Consider the following 20,492-nt stretch of genomic DNA (forward strand, 5'->3'; position numbering starts at 1 on the left):
CTGGTTATTTTATCCTTTTATAACATCTTCATTATTTTTGAGGACTTATTTTTATTGAATAGGATTATTTTAAGGTTTATCTTGGACCTTCTCTGCCCCAATCTGTAGCCAGCCATTTTTCGTTTGAGAGAGGATGATATTTAGAAAGGAAATCCTGGGTACGTGGGGCACTCATTGCTCCTGAGGCATCCTCGTTCCCAAGCATCCTCAGAACTAGGAAAAATGTGTGTTGCATCTATGTATCTATGTAATAGTTCATATGTGATACACATTCATCGTCGGAGTTGACCCTGAGGCCTCACACCATCTAACAACAGAGTTTATTCATGTCTTCCTCACACCCATGATTATGTTCTATCTTCCAGGTCAGAGAAACTGGACTCAGTGTACACAGTTTCTCAACTTACTTATTTGTTTCATGTAACCCGTCTTCCAACACATGAACTGTACCCTCCCGTTGCTACCTCTCAGCAGCCCCATGTGGCTCCCTGTCCTTTTTCTCCAGGCCTGTGACCTCGCATCTCCATGGAGTGCTTCAGCTCTGGATTCGTCATGTATCACCACATTCCTCCGTCCTGGCTCCATCTCTTTGGATGCGGAACTGACTCTTCCAGGAAGGAAGCAGAGGACAAGAAAAAAACAAACAAACCACGAGGGGGGCGGGAGGAGATGCCTTTGTTCTTTCTCGTGATGTCAAACAGTGTCTTCACAGTCCTACTCATCCCCATGCATCCCCATCTCATCTCTTTCATATCCTACAAACTGCGGACAGAGTATTCTTATAGGAGAATGTGAAGTTGAAACGACAAGTTGAAAATAAACTAATTATGCATTCTTACTCTTTCACTTATTTGTATTACAATGGACCTTTGACTTATCTGAACCTCCCTTTCAAATAGGGAAATAATGCTTATTTAGAAACTAGATTGTAAATTTCAGGCTCCTGTTGCGGCAGTTGTTATTACCATGAACAACTCAAAAACGCAATTCTGAAACTCTTGTTCAGAACACTTTAATGTAAAATTCAACAACCAAACTTTAAGACCTTCCAATATAGCTCATCATGTACAGTATAAAATCTAAACTCTTGTGAGCAAATTTTGAGACGTTTTCCCTGAGCTGGCCTCACCTCCCATACCCAGCTTCAATTCCCAAGTCTCCCCAGTTGTCACTTACCCTACATCCAACCTAAAGGCCTTGCATTTTCTTGATTTTAGGATGTTGCTCTCTTTCTAAGCTTTGGATATACTATTGCCACAAATGAAACTGTTCCTTTCCTAAATATCCAACTACTGCTAGACTTTTACTTGCAATTCAAGTTTTGGAGCCAGTTCATCTCTGGAAATCTCCTTTGACTATCTCCAAAACAAGCAGAATTAAATTCCATGCATTGGACCTCAACTGTGATTCTCAGATGCCTTTATTATGCATAGCACTTGTCGCAACACAGGGCGACTAATTACACACACACTTGCCTTACTACATTGTGAGCTCATTGAAAATAAAGACTGCATCTTGTTCATTGTGCTATTCCCAAGACACACATTTTCTGACCAATAGTTCAGTCTCACCAATAATAAACCTTCAATAAATATTTGTTTAATAAAAAGTTCTTATAATGGTTAGAAAAAACAGTAACTTTTTCTTCTTCTTCTTTTTTTTTTTTTTCTTTTTAGGGCTGTACCCACAGCATATGGAAGTTCCCAGGCTAGGGGTCAAATTGGAGCTATAGTTGTTAGTCTACACCACAGCCACAGCAACCCAGTCCTGAGCCAGGTCTGCGACCTATACCACAGCTCTTGGCCACACTGGATCCCCAACCCACTGAGCGAAGCCAGGGATTGCACCTGCATCCTGATGGATACTAGTCAGATTTGTTTCCGATGTGCCATGATGAGAACTCCCAGAAAAAAACAGTAATTATTGGTTACATATTAACTTCCAATTATTCAGTACTGTGCTAAGCACTATCAATTTTTCATGAAAAAAAAAAAAAAAACCATGAAACCCTGTTAGGAATATTCTAGAAGATCTCCACTCTAGAAGATCTCCATCCTATAATTAAGGCTTGAAAGAAGTCACCAATTTGTTTAAGTTTGAAGCCATCTAGTAGAACTGACATCAGGGCCTAAGCTCTTAGTATGTCTGTGATGAAGCAAATACATTGCATAAAAATGAAACCAAAGTAAGTATAAAGAAAACTATCATCTTAAAATAGGCTTGTCACATTTGTTATACACCTCATTTTCATTATCACACAACAAATCATTACAAATAAGGCAAGTAAAAGTTGAGGGTTTACCTAAGCTTCTCCATAATCTTGCTACCTCAGCTCCATTTTTTGTGGCCAAGTAGCCTGCAGGGGTCTTGAATTGACACTAGCCCCTCCCTGAAGAGCCACAAGTAAAAGTAAATTTTTAATATGACTCCATCAGTGGCAATAAGCAGTTTCCCCACATCCCAGAGCCTCCCTTTTGTGCGCCTTAAATAAGGCACTCAAGAAGCTTGTCAAATCTCTACTCTTTTTGGTTTGAACTGATTATCTGGACTTAGTCTAGGAACCCCAAAGCATTCCAGCCATGGACCTTAATAAAGGCATGTGCCCCAGGTCCCACCATCTTTCTGTCTCCATCACGCCTTGACCTCCCTGCACAGCCCCCTGAGTTATGCTATGCACCTCCCCTGGGAGTTAATAAACCTATCTCAATTCCCTTGGGATCTTCTGTTAAACCGAAGCTCACCATCCAAGACCCCTGGGCTTTACATTAAAAATGATAATTTAACAAGGTCACAAAAGTCACGTGCAAAGGTAATGTACTAAACGTTTTATATGCCTGAACACGTTTAATGAGCCACAGATGAGAGAAATGATGTTCAGAGACTTTGAATGCCAAACAGCTAGTAAATGGCAGAGCTCAAAATTCTCTGCTCTGATTTAAAGTTTATTTTGTGGAACTACCTTAAAATCCTAGAATTTTTAAATATAAAATACTGTCATCCTTTATAGCCAAGAAAACAAAACATATCATACTTTTGGGTACAAAAAAAATTAGCTAATAAAATTCAAAAAGCTGAATTACTAACAGGCTAAGGCAGGATTTGGCAAACTTTCTGTGAAAAGGCCAGATAGGAAATATTTTAGAATTTGTAGGCATAAAGTCCCTGTCACAACTATTCAGTTCTGTGGTTATAGCAATAAAGCAACCAAAGGCAGTACATAAATGACTCACCATAGCTCTATTTCAATAAAACTTTATTTATAAAAATAGGCAGTGGATATTGAGATTCACATTATACTTCAGAGCCTATACTCTGGAGTAGTAGGAAGTAGTATAGTAATGACATAATATGAAACAAGCAAAGAATGAAAGTACAAGAACTTCAAGGCAAATGTGAAAACTGTCGGCTTTCCTAAAAATGCCAAAAAGGCAAACTGCTTTGGGCATGTAATGTTTTAAGTTATTGTAAAAAGATATAAGCTTGACAGAGTTTCTCAGAGACATATGGTTACTAGTTTTACAATCATTTGGAAATCAGAAATAAACATTTCATTTCTAGGTACAGCTACACATAGAATTATTTTATTTGTGAAAGTCTTTTCCATCTCAGAGGTTTGTGAAAACTATTCTCATAATTACTGTTTTAAGTTAGAATAACTGACCTCAAACATTAGCAGATATTCACGTCATTTGAACATTAAATATGTTGACTCTAGAGTCCCAACCCCAGAGACACTGATTCAGCAACTTTTGGGTAGTATTCCAAGTTATCCTCATGAGGATGATCCCAGAACCATACATGAGAAATTCTCAACTAAACCAAGCATTCCAGGTATGGCATGTATTACACCAAACAGCCAGGTGCTTCTGGGAAGCATAAAGGAGATTCTACTGGCCACTAGAGATAGCCGACAACCAGGATTAAGACTTGACAATAACACTGGTTACCTTCTATGACGGGATATGGCTCTCAAGAGACAGGTGTTTGGGGGAAGTTCTGTGTTAAGCAATTAGAGATTAAGAAGCTGCTCCCATCCAGATTCATAGTAAGCCAGGGACTTGATCATTTAGCAACCATATCTATTATCGGCTTTCTGGGCTTCCCGATGTGTTCACTTCCTTCTGTTTGTGTAAAAAAAAGTGACAACAAACTTACTTATAATCCCATTTAAGTAAGGGATTAAGGTTTAAAGTCTGAAATGGGCTTCACTGGGCTAGAACCAGTGTCTCAACAGGGCTGTGTTCTTTTGGAGGCATTGAAGACAATCAATTTCCTTGCCCTTTTTTTAGCTTCTGGAGGTTGCCTACCCTTCTGTGACGCCTTCAACCACCTTCAGGTTCAGCATTAGAACATCTTCACATCTGGGATTCTAAACTTCTCTTCTGCCTCCCTCTAACACTTTAAAGGGATCTTTTGATTACAGTGGTCCTAGCCAAAAAATTCAGAATAATCTAATTTTACTGGATAAAAAAGCTGGATAAAAAAAAAAAAACCTTGGTTTTGTCTGTAATTTAATTCCCTACTGCCATGTAACATAATATATTCACGGGTTCTTGGGATTAAGACCAAGACATCTTAGGGAGGAGAAGTACCCATCTTTTTTTTTTTTTAAACCACACCCATAGAAAGTTTTCTCTCCAAGCACAATAAAATAGAGACTAGGAAAAACAAAAGAGATTCTTTAAGAAGTGAGAGTAGGCTCCTAAGAATATTAACGGTGTTGCAGGTATCATCTTAAGCAGCACCCCTACATTTACAATGTGAGATGCAGCCTGGTAGAATTCACTATCGAAAAACCAGAAGGAAGAAAGCAATATACTACATGAAGCCACAAAGGGAAGTTAGGTAGTCACAAAGCATGAAATGACAGACCTATTATGTGAGGAAGGGAAATAAAAGGGCATATAGACTGAAGGTTTTGTTCCCCCCAATATTTACCTGGTGAAGCCCTAACCTACAATGTATCTGTATTTAGAAATTGTATCTTTAGGAAGATAATTAAAGTTAAATGAAGTTATAAAGGTGGGGCCCTGATCTAACAGGATTAGTGTCCTTGTAAGTAGAGACACCAGAGATCTTTCTCTCTATATCCATGCAGACACATCAAGCAAGGGCCATATAGGACACAAAAGATGCTGGCCCTCTCCAAGTCAGGAAGAAAGCTTCACCAGAAACCAAGGGAGACACAAGCTTTATCATAAACTTCTATCTCTCAAAACCATGAGAAAGTAAGCATACGTTTTTGTTTTTGTTTTTCCACACCAGCCAGTCTACAACATTTTATCACAGCTTGGGCAGACAAATACAGAGGGAAAAGAGACAAAGTGTAGAAGGTAAAAGAACTATGGATCCAAGCAAGAAATAGGATTCATTAAGGCTTGGAAAATGCATCCCCATGATTAAGCTACTAAGCCAAACCTTATGCCGGGTCAATCATCAATTTACTCTCTTTTAAATAAATAGTCTTGTAACCCTATAACCCACCCTTTTCCCCCTTCCCTATACTTTTTCAGAGTTTTCCTCTGGTTTTTCCCATGCCCTATATTTTTTTCATGCAAGGAAGACTGCAGCCTATTGTAAACACCAAGAAGGCTTGGGTAGGGAATTACTTAGAAAGGGTTTGTGAAAAATGAGTAACTGCAACCTTGTTTGAACTTGAACAAATACATCCTTGCAAGTATCAGCAAATCTAGTAAGCTGAGCTTGAAGATGCCAGAATTGCATAAAAGATGCTTCATAAAAATTAAGTCCATGAATATTGGCCATGTGTTGGGTACTCTTTTTATAGAGTGTCTACCAAGTTTTATCAAGAAGTTATAGCCATAGTGAATGGGGTAGGCTGTGCTTAAGGAACACACTGATTAAAAAAGTAACAATGACCTGTAAGCCTACTTAGATATTCACACATATGAAACAATGGAATGATAAAACCTCTACATATTTCTATTTATTAGCTAAGGAAATGCAATATTGTAGAGTTTCTTACTGGTGAGATATTCCCAGCTTACACGGACTTAGAGGAGATTCTAAAACACTAAGTTGTGAGGTAAATTTGGCAATACTATTCTTATCATTTTCTTCTTTCCTTTTGGGACTAAGAGCTCCAATTAAGAATGACACATACTCCTTTACAATATTCAAGATTTGGAGAAAATGAGAATCAGGCCAGTAATTGAGACGGATCATAATGGTTTAGTGCCAAAATGGCACCCAATGCTGAATGTGGGAGGAGGGAAGGAGGGGAGAGCTAACAACTGATTCTCTTATTCCTCTTGACAAAGAAAATCCCTAAATGCAGTCATTCTTATATTCCTGAATGTGCTACATTCATAGCAATTGAACTTTTGTGGCCTTGTACTTAAGTTTAACTATGAAGAAAAACTACATAAACCAACCCTTTCTGAAATTTGCTTCCTTATTCACCAACTGATTTAATGAATCAAATTAGTTCAACCTTCTACCAACACAGATGGCTCCCAATATATGCTATTAGGGCTCTTCCCAACATGTTTCTCATTGGGTTCTCCTCCTGATTCTCATTCCATGTTAATGAGGCAAAGGGAGTAAAATAATCATCCATACTTAACCAACTCATTCTTACCACTCAAAAAAAAAAATTGAAAGAGGAATTTTGTAGTGAAAAATACTAATAGAGAACTCGACCCTTGAAAGAAACATAAAAGACTGAAAAAACTGAGGATGAAAAGCAGATTTCACTAAGATCTTATATAAACTCATGAGTAACTTTTAACTAAATATGAGGGTTTTTTTAGTGTTCTAATGATACGTGAATATTTAAGAATGTAAGTAATAAAACTGATACATAGCTATTTAAAATAATATAGTCAGTAGTTCCCCAACCCAAAGTCATGAGATAAAATAAGAAACCATAGGCACATATTAGATAAAACTATTCACTGCATTACAAGAAATTTCAAAGGGTATGTTCATGACTTGTAATGCCTGTAAAATTAGCCAGAGAAAATCATGACCAAGTTTGTTTAATACATCAGGCTTGTGTCCCTTACCACCAGCTTGGTATCCAGATACCAGGGTAATCAAACTGCATCAACATGAACCCAATCTTCTGGACACACACACGCAAATTGGCACAGGCTATTCTCTTAGTCTCCTCCTTTTTCAAAAGTACCACAGCATCAACTCAGAACTCCAAACACAAAAGCCCGAAATTTTGCTTCGCATTTTGTGTTTCAATAGGATGCCAAAGCATTGCTGTTATATTTTTACAGAATATTTTAAAAAACATTACCAAACACTATTTGTAAAAACACCCCAGTGCCACTTATAGCCACAGAAGCTCTTACATGGTGCAAAGTTTTAATTGACTGGATATAGAGAACTGAATGAAACATTTAAGAGGCTAAGTCCTAAAGGAGTACATGAAAAGAGCACAAAAGAGCTGTCGAGGGAGGCAATTTGGGAGCTTGGAGAAGCTAAGGAAAAACTCTACAGGGACGACAGGGTAGAGGATTGTGCAGTAGTTTAAAGAAAGGACAGAACTTGGTTAAATTAAGGAATGAAATTCAAGAGTGCACCTCATGCAGCAGGAAGATGGTATACAATGATTTAGAAATATGTCCAGAAAAGAACAAAAACCCAGCCTCTTTAGAGAAGGAGGGAATTATGCAAAGGCAAAGTAGGTTTGTTTTTAACCTACATTTCCAAATCTTAGTTCCCATATCAACAAGTAAATCATCTAAATTCCTTGACATGGACATGGGGATGGGGGAGACAATCTGAGCAACAATCACAACAAGACCCAAGAGACAGTAAAGGAGTGGGTTCACTCTGGGAAAATATATCACCTTCCTAGCTTATACACCAATAGCTGGGAAATATGTCCAGGCACTGGGAGCAATCGCAGGATTTTCAGTTTAACGGCGATATAAAGGATGCGTTAGCATTTTTAAACATCCGTCTATTTCACTTAATCACTCAGGGAGGAGTGGTTTAGGCAAAGCAGTGTTGTGGAAAATTATCTGGGTAAAACACAAAATCTCTTAGAAGAGAATGGAGGCACGATATATTAGGAGGCTATTACTTGGAACAAAATATGAACATTAAAAAGACCGTAAAGGAAAAAACCCAGAACATTTGAGAGAAATTAAGAATATTAAAGTTACCTTGAGAAGGGGAGCACGAGCACAGCCAAGCTTAGAAATATGGTCGGCTTAATGCTGACTTCCTGAAGACTGGATTATCATACACCGCCTGCTTAGCTTTTCTTGGTCCTGAAGATGAAAAACATGAAGAAATTTCAAACCTCTAGCTTCAGAACCAGGCACCTTCAGGTTTGAAGAGGAGGGGAAAGCAGACACTGGAATTCAAATAAGGTAGATAAACCAATGGTTCACAAAGCTACTCCACCAGAATCACCTGAGAACTGTTAAATATGCAAATCTCTGGGCTCGCCCCTCAACTACTAAATCACTTACTGCTGGGGTAGAGTCCCTGCCTTCTGTGGTATAACAAGCTCTCCAGATGATTCTGATTTATGCTCAAGTTTAAAAGATACTTATATAGGTAGTGTTTTCGAAGCAACAGAAATAACTGATTGAGAAAATGGCTTCTTGAGAAAAGAGCACTACCCAAAAATTTTAATTTGATCATTCCAAGGGGTAAATAAATCCTTAGGTTTACACATGCCAAAACAACAAAATTTTGTTAGAAATGACCCCCCCCCAAAAAGACATATAAGAAGATAAACTTATTACAAAAATAAAAATCAATAATACCTTATAACACAAAATCAATTTGATTTTTTATTTCACTCTCTTTGGGACTACCAATTGCCAGCTCCTCCTCCTCAAATACGCAATCTGTTCCATTAAAATGAAATAACTTTTACACCCAGGGAAAGAAAGTTATTTGACAAAGTTTTGTTCTATCACAGCTTGTAACAATATTTTCCTGCAGCTTCACATTCAGCTGAAGAATATACTTTATATTTCATTTAATAATATTTATTGTTATTATTATTATATTCAGAATTGTTCCTCTTCTATGCTTTTTTTTTTTTTAGCACAGGCCTAGCTAACTCTTTCTAAACTGCTTTGACAAATAAATAAAAATTTAAAAAAAAATCCATCTCAGAGTACCTATGAATCTTTACGATGAAAAAATCAATTTCCATACTCCCCCAAATTTTATTTTGCACTGTGGATTGTTCTAGTTTCCCCATAGAACACCAGCCTTTCCAAAAGAAAAAAAGAGAGAAAAACCAAGTCATTAAATCTTTGTTCTCTTACTCATTTTGCTTAAAGTCACGCTAGTTATAAAAGTTCTAGACATGCCACTTTATGCTTTATTTCTGTGTTATTACTTTACTTTTATGTAGAATTTGGGAATCATATCAAAGGAAATATTTTAAATCATTCCAGACTCTAGGTTAGTATGATGTAGCTTCTATTTATTTATGAAATTTTCCGTACTGAAACTATGCGAGCTTTATTAAAGCTGGTGATCTGAAAAAGAAGGGACAGTTAAGAAACATACCCAAATTGTGAATTTAAACGCAAAGATTTACCCTTCTGTTCTAGTTGTTTGGTTTATAGGGATCCCAATAAAATTAATCAAAGAAAACTTGTGCTTCTAAAGAGTATATTTTCAAGCGCTTTTGTCAGTAGCCCCTCAATGAGAATCGCTCTTTTATTGGTAAGATTCCTCCTGTTGTCAATTCAAAGTCATTTATGTCATATCCTGAGATTAGACCATTCACCTTCTACAAAAAAGGTAAGAAACAGCTAACTATTACCATTATAATTGCTTCCCCAAGTAGGCATTAAAACTTAGAGGAGACTTCAAATTGTGCAGTTGTCACTAAAATGATATTTGTGCTTTCCTAATGTGGCAGAGTTAGTTGAAGTAGTTTTTATATACAGAACATTATCACATTTATTCAATTTAATCGTAAGTTTGTTACAGACATAAACAATGGAAATAAAAAATGAGATTTTAGAATTTTACATTTCTACAGTACACAGCCATATTGATGCACTGAGCCTTGCTAGTATAACAAATCATGCAGATGCCTAAGGAATAACCATATATTTTTTTAAGATCATGCCAAAGTTAAAACTGTTATACCAATAAAGTTCTCTCACAGTCATACATACCAAATTTATATTCCCCCTCATTCTTGTTTTGGAGGGAAAGCTATGAACCCTAAAACATCATTGTTCCCAGCACTTAAAATTTAATTATCTTCTCATTGTCTTCCCCTTCGAACAAAAGAAGAGGACAGCTCAAATAACTGAACTTTCCCAATTAGAAGTAATACGCACACACCCTCTCTCTCACACACATGTGTATGCACACACACACACACACACACACAAATGCATATGTTAGGACATATATCACTTCACAATTTAAAGTAAACATGAATACCAGACAATATTCAATGGCATTGTATTAAGTAATAGATTTGAGTAATTCAGAATCTCTGAATCTGGATAGCAAGAAAATATTATAAAAAAAGTTAATTCTCCTCATTTTATGTATATAATTATAAAAAAAAATCTGGTTGTGGCTCAGCAGTTGGTGAATGTGACTAGCATCCATGAGGACACAGGTTTGATCCCTGGCCTCACTCAGTGGGTTAAGGATCTGGCATTACCATGAGCTATGTTGTAGGTCACAGACATGGCTTGGATCCCTACATTGTTGTGGCTGTGGCATAGGCCAGCAGCTGAAGCTTGGATTTGACACCTAGCCTGGGAACCTCCATATGCCATGGGTGCAGCCCTAAAAAGACCAAAAATAAAAATAGAAATTTAAAAATCCAAAGGAGATTTTTTTATAAAATTTAATAAGAGTATGCCAATGCATAACCATATTAGATAATGTGGGGCAGTACTCCAGACACAAGGAAAAGACCACAACCCTATTTAAAATTGGGGAAATTAAGTAGAAAAGCAATTAACAGAAAAGGAAATATACAGAAACCCAATATATTTGAAGATCCTTAGCCTTGCCAATAATCAAAGAATTGTAAATTGAAATAATAAGGGGTTATCATTTTTGCATCCAATTGATCCCCCCCCAAAAAAAACAAACCAGTACCCAATGCTGGTAGAAGTATGGTGAAATAAGATACAGTAAGGTAATGTTTCAAAGTAGTATCAAAATCTCAAACATTTAAAACTTTTGACATAGCAGATTTATGCTAAATCTCTTCAGAAATATTTAAACAGGAAAAAAAAAAGTATAAGAACCTTCGACATGGGATGGGAAATATGCCTATGAAATATATAGGCTGTCTGTGTACTGCCATTTTCAAAAGGAAATACAATGTGCATAGGAAAAATCTGAAAGGATGTTAACAATAATGTAAGCATAATAAAGAAGATAACTCATATTGAGTAATCACTATTTGCCAGGTGCTGTTAAGTATTTTCTATAGATTATCTCAATTAATCCTATGAACCGTGTAACTATGTGGGACTATTTAACAAATATGGAACCTACAGAAACAACATAAAAGTTTCCAAAATATTACACTGTAGAGTGGAAACAGGGAAGAGAGTGAGTAACCACGTGAAGGTAGATTTATAGTTTTTACTATTTCATTGTTGGAATTTTTAAGACAGACCATGCATATGTTAGTTTGTTGATTATAAATAAAAAAAGCAATGCCAAAATAGTTATACTATCACAGATAACATGTTAAATACTATAAGCCATAATATGTTGTAGGAGAGAGAGAAATTCTGAGTGAGAAAATCATTTATAAAGGAAGTAACATTTGAAAGATGGGTCGGGTCTCATAAGGTAGAGATGGGAGGAAAGTACATCACCAGGGCCTTAAAAGTAATGACAAAAGGTCAAAAAAAAAAAAAAAGTAAAAGATGAATCCAGGGAAGAGCAAAGAAATGCTAATGTGATCTGAAGGTGCATTTAACAGAAGAGCAAGAGAGAAGACTAGAGCTATAGGAGGGGTTAAATGATTCTAATCTATCCAAGAAATGACAGGGTAGAGTAGGAGATAAGGCTGAAGAGGCAAGAGCACTTAAAGCATTCTGGGTTATTTAAGAAATGACTAGAAAGTCAACCCTTTGGGTTAAACTAAAATCCAGATTCTTCAAAGAAGCCAGAGATCCTTGGAAATGGGCAAAGTTTTTGCAAGAGACTCACAAATTCATATATGCAATAATTTTTTTAAAATGTCTGCAGCCTAAATATCTCGAATTTTCAAAATGGGGCTGCTTTCAGGCCAGATGCCACAATGGAAAAGGTGATGTCATTCAGTTTCTTCTTTTTTTTTTCCATCTGAGAGTCTTCTTTTTGCTTCCACACCCCATGGGCTGTGTCTAGGTCTTCAGAATTGAAATGGGAAGAAAGAGGAGCAAAGGACAAGAAAGGAGCAAAGGGGAAAAGGACTGGCACAGACATAATTTGGTATTGGTTACCCTTAGGCTTGCCAATACAAAGACATTATCCATTTTACAGGAACTTCCTTATGGGTTTTTCAGAGCACTTCCATTGCTGGGGACTCTCACTAGCAGTTGCCTTAGCCAAGGCTCTTCATCCTATGGTCGAATGTCCTTTGTTCAAGAAACTCTATAAAAACGATTTTATTTGGGGGTCACCTCATTCCTCTTGAACCAAAGCATATTTTTTTTTTCCTGGAAAATGGATCATTCTTGGCCTGGAAGTGTATTCCAAAAGCTATTCTGTCTCTATTATGAGTGTCAGTCCTGAGCCACAGGCCACGGTTTCTTGCCTCTTAATTTTCTCAGGGGCAGATGTGAAACCATATTCATTCAGCCAACTGAAGGCACAGGTGAAACTCTTCAGTTTGTCTCCTTGAAGGCCTTCTAGGCTTACATAAGAAGGAAATGGCCTCTTCAAGTCCCGGGAAGGGGTCAACAGAACTCTAGTGACTCTTCGCATAGTAATCCCTCCCAAATTTTGACATTTCTATGCCAACTCTTTAATATACTTGGTGTAGGTGAGGAAGTAAGGATTATAAAACATGTTTTGGATTACCCTCCTTCTTCTTTTGCAAGTCCTGTTGAGATTCCATCCTTGCCTGGGAATGAGTCCTAATTTAACAACCACCTACAGCCCTAAATAAACCAGAAGTCTGAAATTAAACCTAAGAACATTAAAATTGCACTCTCCTTGTCATTTCTTGTCTCCACACCTGTGCAGATGCTCTTATTTCTACATAAAATGAGTTCTTAAGTTTTGACAAATGTAAGCTCTGCATAACCACCACTCCAATAAAAATATAGAACATTTACTTCACACCAGAAAATTCCCTCCTGCTCCTTAGCAATGACTTTGCCATCCTACCTGTATCTTAGGCTACTTCTATTTTGAATTCTATCATTATAGATGTTTGATCTGTTTTAGAACTCCATGTAAACAAACTCATGCATCTTCTCTGTCACTGATTTCATGCCACAGTGGCAGAGCTGAGTAGTTGTGATAGAGACCACATGGCTCTGAAAAACTACAGTATTTCCGATCTTTACAGAGAAATTTTGCCAACCCTCATCATACAGTATGTGTGCTTTGGGTCTAGCTTCTGCCCTGAAGTGTGTTTTAAAGGTTTATCCATGTTGTTGCATATCACTATGTTGTTTCAATTGTTCACCCCTTATTGCTGCTGAGCGGCATTCCACTGTATGAATGTCATACAACTTGTTTAGAAATTCTTTTGCGGAATAAATTTTATACTGTTTTAAGTTTTGGCTATACAAATAATAGATATAATACAATCTATATTATAAACAACATAAAGAGAATACTATAAGTAGAACAGTGTTTTTGAAGAATAGACGTTTAATTTTGTCAAAGCGTAATTTATCATTTCTTTGAATGTTTATTGCTTTATGCAACTAAAGAAATATGCTTGCCCCAAGGTTATCAAGAATCTCTACCATTTTTGTAGACATTTTTTCTTTTTTTACATTTATGTCTATAACTCACAGTGATGTACTCTGTGTAAAATATTGTTTTTTTTCTTAAATGCAGATATCCAATTGTCTTAGCACCACTTATTGAAAATTATCATATCTCACAAAGACCTAACCTGGTAACATTATTGAAAATCAGCTAATATAGCATATGTGGCCTACATCTGGAGTCTCTCCTATCCCACCAATTTATTTATCAAGCAGAAAACTACTTCATTTTTTTTTTTTTGGTAAAAATTATTTTAGCTCTTCTAGGTCATCAGCATTTTCATGTAAATTTAAAATTATTATTCAAATTTCTACCAAAAAGACAAAATTTTCTGCTGGATTATTCATTGTTATTCCTTTGACTCTTCAGGTGAATTGATAATGTTGAGATTTCCAGTCTATGAATTTGGCCTCCTTTCATTTATGTGTGCTGTTTTTCATTTCTCACAACAATGTTTAGTAGTTTTCAGTTCACAGGTCTGGAACATCTGTTTAACCTTATAATTTTATTTATTTATTTTTATTTTTGACCATTAATTAATTTTTTAATTTATTTTTAATTTATTTTTTCCCACTGTACAGCAAGGGGATCAAGTTATCCTTACATGCATACATTTTTTTTACCCCCCACCCTTTGTTCTGTTGCAATATGAGTATCTAGACATAGTTCTCAATGCTGCTCAGCGGATCTCCTTGTAAATCTATTCTAAGTTGTGTCTGATAAGCCCAAGCTCCCGATGCCTCCCACTCCCTCCCCCTCCCATCAGGCAGCCACAAGTCTCTTCTCCAAGTCCATGATTTTCTTTTCTGAGGAGATGTTCATTTGTGCTGGATATTAGATTCCAGTTATAAGTGATATCATATGGTATTTGTCTTTGTCTTTCTGGCTCATTTCACTCAGGATGAGATTCTCTAGTTCCATCCAAGTTGCTGCAAATGGCATTATGTCATTCCTTTTTATGGCTGAGTAGTATTCCATTGTGTATATATACCACCTCTTCTGAATCCAATCATCTGTCGATGGACATTTGGGTTGTTTCCATGTCCTGGCTATTGTGAATAGTGCTGCAATGAACACGCGGGTGCATGTGTCTCTTTTAAGGAGAGTTTTGTCCGGATAGATGCCCAAGAGTGGGATTGTGGGGTCACATGGAAGTTCTATGTATAGATTTCTAAGGTATCTCCAAACTGTTCTCCATAGTGGCTGTACCAGTTTACATTCCCACCAGCAGTGCAGGAGGGTTCCCTTTTCTCCACAGCCCCTCCAGCACTTGTTATTTGTGGACTTATGAATGATGGCCATTCTGACTGGTGTGAGGTGGTATCTCATGGTAGTTTTGATTTGCATTTCTCTTATAATCAGCTATGTTGAGCATTTTTTCATGTGTTTGCTGGCCATCTGTATATCTTCCTTGGAGAACAGTCTATTCAGGTCTTTCGCCAATTTTTCCATTGGTTGATAACCATATAATTTTATATCTTTTAATTTTATTAGAATTTTTTCTCTATTTTTATTTGACTTTCTATTTTAATTGCAGTATTGAAAAATACTATTTTTTTAACTGACCCATCCTGTGGGTTTGCTAAATTGACTTAATTCCAGTAATATTTGGAAATGCCTTGTGATATTCTACATACATGTTGTCTATTCATATAGAGTTTCAATTCTTCCATTCTAACCTTTACGTCTCTTTATGTCTGTTTTTTCCCTTGCATTTGTGGAGTGGCCAGGACAATTTTATTATGTCATTATTTGTTCTCTAAGTTATCCATTGTGCATTTTATGAAATATTGAAAACACAGGTTGCTATTTTTTCCAGATTTGTTTTCTCCCTAACCGACAACAAAATAAATGATACATATTTTTGGCTTTGGGATTCGGCGGCCCCTCACTCCAGTATCAGTTTCCCTATGAATTAAGTGTACTATAATCACAAACAATTCCAACATCTCAGTGGCTTAGTACAAATACTTTTTTGTTTGTATTATATAAGAGCTGATGGTTGGGCTAAAGCTCTGTTTCAGCTGTTGTCCCATGCCATGTATTCTTTATTCTGATCCAGGTTGAAGGAGTAGTCCCAAGATGGGAAATACCCATTGCAATGTCGTGTACTATGCATCTGTTAAGCTGAGAACTGTTTTCTAGAACCTATTTCCCTCTAAAGCTTCATATTAGAGTTTAAGAAGATTTTGCTTTATGTCTGAAGTCAGAAGTAAAACAGTGGCCATTACTCTCCGAAGAACGTCACAGTATCATACCATGATAAATAGATGAGGAAGTATAGTTCATGGATTCAATACAGAAAATCATTCTAAATAGACTGGGTAATTTAGCCTTGCTCATTTTGTTCTGCATTTAATTGTCATTGTTTAATGTTATCTTGTTGACCAATAGTGGTTTCACACACACCAGTAAAGGTTTGATTGTGGATGCATATGGAAAAAGACCTCACCACAACCTCCCCTTCTGTGGCTGGATGTGCTTAACTTCTGAGATTCATTAATGACTTCTCTGATACTCAAAATATTTGCCTATAACTTCAACTTCCGCATGTCTTTCCATATGTAAGTTCTAATTCTTAAAATAAGTACTTCATCCTATAAAACTCATAGTTTTATATTCTTTCGAGTCCTGACTGATATACACATTCTCTGACAGAAAGGAAAATCACATTTAAAGTGATTTCTTGGATGTGGCATAGACCATCACTCTTCACATTCCATTGGCACTGGCGAAAATATGTCATGTGACCACAGTGAACATCATTGGTATGGAGAGGAATCCTTGCATGTGAGTATGACAGTGTGAATATTTGTCAAAATGTCATACTATCCATAAAGCAATCATTAGGTAATATGTCTGGATTAACCATTGAGAGCCCTCAATAGGATCTGAGGATGGACACAATCTTACTCAAAGAACATGACTGACTAGATGAGCAGGATATTTTCCAGAGCCAATTCAAGATATAACTACAAGAAAACAAGGAAAATCTATGCGAAACAGTGAATCACAGATATTCACTGATTAAGTGCTAACAGATGAAACAGTTCTTCATTTCATGGTAAAGTTGCAACCGTCCTTAAATGATCTTTTCACATCTCTTTTTAAAAATCCAGAATCATACAGCTCCCTGGATTGATAGCAACATGTCCAAATAAAACATACCTCATTGTATCCCTTACCCAACAATAATTCAGCATCCATCTGCAGACAAAAGTACCTTTGTGAGAGCTATAGGATTCAGCACCATATGGCATAGAACCCAGAAGCAATCTTGCCCATCCATGCACTGGGTAACAGGTATACCACCCTCAGTCCTAGCTGTGGACCCCACAGTGTCTCATGAACTGTCTCCAGCCCTTCTTAGCCACAGTCTAGGAGCCCTTGACAAACACTGTGTTAGACCACCACTCACAGACAAAAGAGCTTTTGTGGAAGTACAGATTTCCAGTGGATCAAATTCCAGGAACCATTAGAGGAATTAAAAAAAAAAATTCAAGTTTGGATATATTAGAGTGGGTAAGAGGAACATTTTGACTTTATCTGTATTATCCCCTCCACCAAGATGGTACTGCTCAATGCCAAGAGAGAATTTTTCAGCCTGGTGATTTCTTCTGCAGAGAAAAGTAAAAGTGTGTGAGTACCTGGTTTCCTCTGCTGTACAGGGTGCTGCCAAAGAAGGCCATTTTTCTCTCACTTCATCCATGACTTAAATAACTGGGGAGTGAGAAGAGGCTAAGAGCAGCAGACAGGACTTTCAGAAGGTTTTAAAGTGGCATGGAGCCTACTTTAAAACCTACAGACTCTATCAAGAAGCCTGCCCATGAGCCACTGGGGATGATTCACCCATGGATCCCTCAACCAACCAATGGGTAACCTCAGTACTCTATACATCTTACCTACATATACCCCCATCCTGTAGTCAGTTCCTTGTGCTCACTCCCAATAGCAATGACAGCAAAATTTGACAGACAGCTAGTGAGCATATAGTCACATTTAGAATACTCTAATAGTGTAACATAGTGGTATATTAAACACATATTCTCTAGTATAAAAGCTCAAGGACAAAAGTATTAAAAATAACTATGGTTACAATAATTTGTTAATAAATACACAATATAAAAATAGATTGTGACATTAAAACTATATGATGGAAAACTAAAAGGATAAACACTTGCATGCAAAATTAAGTGGTTATCAAAATCAAAAGACTATTATAATTATGAAATGTTTTATGTAAGCCTCATGGTAACCACAAGGCAAAAACCTAAAATAGATACACAAAAGGTAAAGAGAAAGGAATCTAAGTGTATTACTACAGAAAATCATCAATTCACAAAGGAAAGCAGCAAGAAAGGAACAAAGGAACTACAAAACAGCAAGAAAACACTGAGATTACATTAGTAAGTTTTTACTTAACAAAATTACTCCAGATGTATATGGTTAAGTTATCCAATCAAAAAACAAAGAGTGGCTTGATGAAATTTTTTAAAGAATCCAAATATGTCCTGCCTGCAAGACTCACTTTAGCTTTAAAGATACACATAGGATTCAAAGTGAACAGAGGTTAAAAAACAAAAAAACAAAAACAAAAAACATGCCATGCAAGTGGAGATGAAAAGACAGCATGGTAGCTATAGTTACATCAGATAAAATTGTCTTTAAGCCAAAAGCTGTAATAAGAAACAAAGAAGGTCATTATATAATCAGCTTACCAAGAGAATATAACATCAGTTTACCAAGAGAATATAACAATTATAAATATATATGCAGCAAATATCAAATACCCACAAATATTAAGCAAATATTAACAGATATGAAGGGAGAAATAAACAATGGTAGAGTTTACTACATCCCACTTTCAATAATGGATATATCATACAGACAAAAAAATCAATAAAGAAATATTGGACTGGAACAATATTTTAGATCAAATGAACCTAATAGCATTCAGCATTCCATCCTATAGCAGAGCATTCCATCCTATAGCAGAATGTACATTCTTCTCCAGTGCACACTGAACATCCTACAGGATAGATCATATGATAGGTCACAAAACAAGTCTTAGTTTTGTGGTTTAAGAAGACTGAAATCATACTATGTATAATTTCTGATCACAATAGTATGAATCTAGAAATTAATAAGAGGAGGAATCTGGAAATTCACAAATATGTGGAAATTAAATATGCACTTCTAAACAACTAGTTTGTTGGGTCAAAGAAGAATCAAAGGAAACATTTTAAATAACTTGAAAAAAACAAAAATGAAAACAAAGCATATCAAAACTTATGTGTTGCTGTAACAGCAGTTTTAAGAGGACAGTTTTCAGGGAAAATTGTCTTCATTAAGACAAAAAAAAGAAAAAAAAAGATTTTAAAACAAGCAACCTAACTGTACCTCAAGGAACTAGAAAATTAAGAACTATGCCCAAAGTTGTATCAGATCAGAAATACATGAAATTGAGAACAGAAAAACAATAGATTAGTGATGATGTTTTTAAATGACTAAGAGCTGATGTTTTTAAATGACTGCACCTGTGGCACATGGAAATTCCCAGACCTAGGATTGAATCTGAGCTGCGGCTGTGACCTGTACTGCAGCTACAGCAATGCTGTATCCTTTAACCCAGTGCAGTGGGCTGGGGATCAAGTCTGTGCCTCTATAGTACCTGAGAACTGCAGTTGGATTCTTAAACCATTGTGCTACAGGGTGAACACCCTGATTTTTTAAAAGATAAACCAATTTGACAAAATTTAGCTAGAAATCATTACTGAGAAAAAAAAGAAGGCTCAAATAAAATAAGAAATGAAGGAAATGACATTATGATATGCCAAAGAAACACAAAGGATCATAAGAGGCTATAATGAAAAATTAAGAGGCAGCAAATTGAATATCCTAGAAGAAATGAATAAATTCCTAGAAACAAACAACCTACCAAGACTGAACCATGAAGAAATATAAAATCCAAAAAGACCATGAACAAGCACGAAGATTGAATCTATAATCAAATATCTTCCAACAAAGAAAGCTCCAGGACTAAATGGTTCTCTTGGTGAATTCTACCAAACAGTTAAAAAATAAGGCTAATCCTTCTCAAATGCTTCCAAAAAATAGATGAGGAGGGAATACTTCTCAACTGATTTTACAAGGCCAGCATTACCCTGATACCAAAGACAGATAAGGACACTATAAGAGAAGAACTACAAGTTAAAATGCTTAATGATTATAGATGTAAAAATTTCAACAAAATATTAGCCAAGCAAATTCAACAGCACATTAAAAGGGTCATATACCATGACCAAGGAGGATTCATTCCTGGGATATAAGGATAGTTCAACATACAAATATGAATAAATGTGATGTACCACATTAACAGAAACAAAAATTAAAATCATATTATTGTCTCAAAAGATGCAGAAAAGTATTTGAAAAAAATTCTATATCCTTTGTTGATTAAGAATTCTCAGAGTTCCCATTATGGCTCAGTGGTTAACGAATCTGACCAGGAACCATGAGGTTGTGGGTTTGATCCCTGGCCACCATCAGTGGGTTAA

At 36.3% G+C, this 20,492-nt stretch overlaps 1 protein-coding gene and 1 long non-coding RNA gene across 49 annotated transcripts in view; one reads left to right on the forward strand and one right to left on the reverse strand.

Moving 5' to 3' along the window:
- TMTC2 (transmembrane O-mannosyltransferase targeting cadherins 2) overlaps positions 1–20,492 on the reverse strand; it is a 949,512-nt gene that overhangs the window by 306,279 nt on the left and 622,741 nt on the right. For 47 of the 48 annotated variants that reach the window (XR_014804529.1, XR_014804552.1, XR_014804560.1 and 44 more), the window contains one exon: positions 8,145–8,252. The gene's annotated coding sequence lies outside the window, so the exon portion shown is untranslated. Of the gene's footprint in view, positions 1–3,238; positions 4,122–8,144; positions 8,253–20,492 lie in introns of those variants that run through there. The other variant, XR_014804569.1, reaches the window with a different exon arrangement.
- LOC146403599 (uncharacterized) lies at positions 1,638–6,465 on the forward strand. Its single transcript, XR_014804585.1, has 2 exons — positions 1,638–2,088; positions 2,141–6,465. It is a non-coding gene; the product is annotated as an uncharacterized LOC146403599 (long non-coding RNA).

Source organism: Sus scrofa, chromosome 5 (assembly GCF_054392235.1).
Source record: "Sus scrofa isolate SSC_HxYL_T2T_F1_AM1 chromosome 5, Sscrofa_HxYL_maternal_Yorkshire_Landrace_v2.0, whole genome shotgun sequence".
Taxonomy (NCBI): Eukaryota; Metazoa; Chordata; class Mammalia; order Artiodactyla; family Suidae; genus Sus; species Sus scrofa.